The sequence below is a fragment of the Crocuta crocuta genome, unplaced genomic scaffold, assembly GCF_008692635.1.
Source record: "Crocuta crocuta isolate KB4526 unplaced genomic scaffold, BGI_CrCroc_1.0 scaffold369, whole genome shotgun sequence".
Classification (NCBI taxonomy): Eukaryota; Metazoa; Chordata; class Mammalia; order Carnivora; family Hyaenidae; genus Crocuta; species Crocuta crocuta.
The window spans coordinates 1,569,324-1,574,106 of record NW_027529441.1 but is presented as its reverse complement, the minus strand read 5'-3'; positions in this window follow the sequence as shown (position 1 = coordinate 1,574,106).

Here is a 4,783-nt window from a genome sequence, read left to right as displayed (position 1 = left end):
AAACCAAAAAGGAAAAAAAAAAAAAAAAAAAAAAGAGTTGTCATCCATCTATCCAGATGACACTGATAAGTAGAAGGTGCTAAGGTTACTGTTACACAATGAGGGAAGAGAGAATACGTGTGAAGCTCAGTTAATCTACTTGGATGGCTCTTAGAACTTCTCGTCCAACTGTGGACGTGATTGTCAAATGCAGTGACTCTAGCAAGAAAAAGTTACAGTGATCAGTATTCATACTTCTCAGCAGAAAGTCTTGGGTAACGCTGCCAAGAAATCCACCATGACCAGCAGAGGCAGTAATGGAGAGTGACGCAAATTTATGATGGATGGTGAAGGAGAGTGATGGTGGGCATCAACTACAGCCACAAGACCAAATGCAGTGACAAGGACTGTGTTTCATGCTACATCCTTGCCCTTTTATATTTCCCCTCAGGAATAGGGCCCTACTAGAGCCATGGGGAATCTCTCTCATGACAAGTTGACCTTGAAGTGTAAGCAGTGGACCGTGACAGGTACAGATTTCCCCTGAAACTCACATCACACTGCTGCTCAAGAGGAATAGCTGTCTGGCTATGCCAAGTGAGGCCAGCGGACAGGCTTTCTCTGTTGGTTTCTTTGGGCTGTGCCTCCCCTTCTAAGCCAAGGTCAAGTTTCTCTCGCAGCAGTCAGTGACTGAACAAGGTGCTAGAATGGCTTTGTTAATTCACAGGTGCTACTATTTTACAAACTTTTTGTTCTTCTATCCCTCTCTCAGGGCCTGCTTCCTAGAGAATACAATTAGCCAATTGTTTCTCTATTCTGTCTTGAAATTTGTTGTTTCCAACTAAGATTATTTTCCTTCAGCCCTCCAAATCTCTCTTAGTATTTATTTCAGTGCAGATTTATCTGACATAGTGAACCCATTGGGAATTAATGCTCAGTTATTTTACTATTCAAAGGAAAACTAAAATGAAGAATAAAGATGATAAAAGAAGGATATTTTTATATTTTTGGAGGAAATTACAAGAAAGGGACTGACTTAGAAAGTGCACAAAACTTGGGGCACTTGGGTGGCTCAGTAGGTTAAGTGTCTGACTTCAGTTAAGGTCATGATCTCATGGTTCATTGGTTTGAGCCCCATGTCGAGCTGTGTGCTGACAGCTCAGAGCCTGGAGCCTCCTTTGGATTCTGTGTCTCCCCCTCTCTCTGCCGCTCCCCTGCTCACACTCTGTCTGTGTATCTCTATCTCTCCCTCTCAAAAATAATCACTAAAGATTTTTAAGAAAATGCACAAAACTAATTTAGTTTGAGCAATGGAAAGGCTGAGTTGTTCTAGAAGGTTCTTTTAAAATTTGGACAATGCAAATGAAAACACAGTAAAACCCTGGTTTGCAAGTATAATTCATTCCAGACACATGCTTGTATTCCAAAACACTTGTATATCAAAGTGAATTTCCCCATAATAATGGAAACTCAGGTGATTCATTCCCAAACCCAAAAATATTCATATAAAAATGATTAAAATACTGTAATATAATACAAAACAATAAAGAAAATACAAAATATAAAGGAAAATAAACAAATTAACCTGCACTTAACTTTGAAAACCTTCGTGGCTGGTGCAAGGAAGATAAGAGAAAGGAGGATTATTGTGTAGGATGACTTACACTATCACTAATGGAATCACCACTATCTATTGGCTCAATGGAATCTTTTTCTTTTCATGCAAATTTAACAAGGAACCTGTCCAATGACACTTGCTTTTGCCTCCTTTTGATGGTTTCACTGAAAGGTGACATTGCATTGATGATCACTCACAATCCTGCAGTGAGAGAGAGAAAGGAGAGAGAGAACCATTGGCTCAATTGTGATCATGCGACATTCGGCATCACATACTACTTGTATTGCAAGACATCGCTCATTTATGAAGTTACAGTTTATTAGAAATGTTTGTTCATCTTGTGGAACATCCACAGAAGAAGTTACTCACAATCCAAGGTTTTACTGTATATGAAAATATATTAAAGATATTATTTGTTTTAAATGGCATTTAGATGAAAAGATACATAGGCTAAAAGTAGTCTTCCCTTTTTGCAGATGTCCACATTGTCACCACCATCCCCTCTCTCTCTTCCAATGGCCTGAGTCAACCTCTTCTTGTGACACCATCTCAATTCAGTCTTTTTGAGTCTCTTTGCCTTTAAATGTTTGCCTGGCTCCTTCCTATTTCTAGCTACCTCTCATTATGTGTTATTTTTCTTCCCTCCATTGGATGTAAGAAGTGCTGTATAATGATATGTGATAGATGGAGAATAAATTTGGAGGATGTAAATCAGTGGTGACAAGTAGAATCAATCATTAGAAGCATCCTTATAAAAAATGAAGCTATGTCACCTATCACTTGACACAGTAGAAAAGTGACAGAAAGAAACCTGAGTGAAGCAAGAATAAATATACAGTCATAGCCAGGGAGAGAAGGGGCTTTCCTGGCTGTAATAGGTTGAGGATCACTGACAAATAGTTCTGGAATTCCTGAGATAGGAATGATCACTGGCTTTGTGTTATAATAACAAATTACAGCACCCATAGGTACAATAGGTATGAAGCTAGTCAACTGCAATGACAGAGAAGATTAATGTTTTACCCAAATGCAGAAAAGGGTGTGCAGATGATATAAGAAAGTTGTACCTATACTGTGCCGTACGAATCGATGAGTGTATAAGTGCACAAGATCACCTTAAACCTCAGCATTTTCTCAGTCTCCTGTCAACATGAGCCACAACTACTGCTCTGGAAACTTCTCCTCCTGCTCCCCTGAGGGCTACCTGAGCTACTCAGGCTCCTCCTGTGGCTCTTCCTACTCCAACAATCTGGTCTACAGCACTGACCTCCGTTCTCCCAGTACATAGGCAAGGCTCCTCTCTCTACAGTAGCTCTCAAGACACCTGCTGTGAGCCCACCAACTGCCAAAGGTCCTGTGTGGTGTTCAGCCCCTGCCAGACATCTTGCTACTGCCAGAGGCCCTCCATGCTCTGCAGTCCCTGACAGTCAACTTATACCATATATATCTATGGACTTTGGGTCCAGCAATGGCTTCTTTCTGGGTTATGGATCTAGGAGCTGCTATTCACTGGACTATGGATCCCGTGGTTACAGACCCTTCGGTTACGGAGTCCGTGGCTTCTCTTTCCTGAGTTATAGGTCCAAGTTCTGCCACTCAGTTGACTTTGCTTCTAGTAGCCTCCAGCCATCTTATTGCCAACCTATCTATCTATCTGGCTTCTACTAGTCAATTTATTGAGTTCTAGTACGTTTATGCAAAGTCACAAAATGTCTACTCAGAGTTCCATCATTCAAATAATAAAATAATATTCATTATTTTCAGTGGCAATTATCTTAGTCTTTGATAGCCAGTTCTTTATCAATCTCTTTCCATTGAGCATAGTCTAATAGACTGATTCCTGAATCCTTTTAATTTAATGACTTAACTCCAAAATAAGTATAATACGAGCATTGCAGATGGAATTCATGATAATTTGCTTTCCAAATGGATAAAAAGTAAAATAATTATAATCCAATAAACTAACTCATTCTGGCATTGAAATATTTTCATGTTATTATTTATACATTATTGACCAGAATTTGTGTTAAGTTTGATTTGGCAGGTTTAATAAGAGTTCAATATGCATCTCAGAGTAAATTTTGAAAGTCTGTGAATTTGATCTAATTCCTTTGGACTATGGATATTTTTCTCATTCAAACTATAGTTACTGGACATTCATATTTTATAGTTTTATTTTAAGTTTATTTATTTGTTTTGAGAGAGAGACAGAGAGAGAGAGAGGGAGAGAGAGAGAGTGCACACACTCAAGCTGGGGAGGGGTAGATAAAGGGAGAGAGAGCATCCTAAGTATCTCCACATTATCATGACCTGAGCCAAAACCAAGAATCAGATGCTTAACCAACTGAGCCACTCAGGCACCCCAATATATTTTATAGTTTTAGAGTCTTATGAGTGAAGTTCTGAGACCTAGGATATATTTTCTGTCCTTCAAAAAACATGGATTTTATCTATGTGTACAGAGGGAATGTGACTATGCAGTTGACAGATTCATCAGGAATTTCATGAACAAGAATATCATTTAGGTTTACATGGTTAGTATAATAAATGAAAGAAAAACTAAAAGGCCAGTTTAAAACTATGTAAGAGTCTTAAATAAATTCTAATGAGCTTACCCAACTCTTATTTTATTAATTTATTTTTCAATTTTTTTATGTTTCATTTATTTCTGAGAGAGAGAGAGACAGTGGGAGCAGGGGAGGGTCAGAGAGAGAGGGAGATACAGAATCTGAAACAGGCTCCAGGCTCTGAACTGGCAGTCAGCACAGAGCCCGACACGGGGCTCAAACCCAAAAACTGTGAGATCATGACCTGAGCTGAAGTCAGACGCCTAACCGACTGAGCCATTCAGGTGCCCCACCTAACTCTTATTTTAAAATGTCCAGATTCATGTATCTGGTAATGAGTCTCCAATGTAATTCACTTTTTGATATGTATGGAAAGATATTTTCAGTGGGGAGAATGTGGCTGATTCCCCTTTAGGGCTTTACTAAAACCCAAACTAAATATAAGTGAAAACAAAAAGCTTTTTATGGCAGCAGGCTTGTCTATTTCATTTGGATGTCACTATAAATTTGGGGACACTATATGTTTACTCTTTGGGTGACATTCTCAGCTTTCACAGGCTAATAGGTAAAGAAGCCCATATGAGACTAAGATAAGCAGCAGGTCACCAAGGAATAAAAA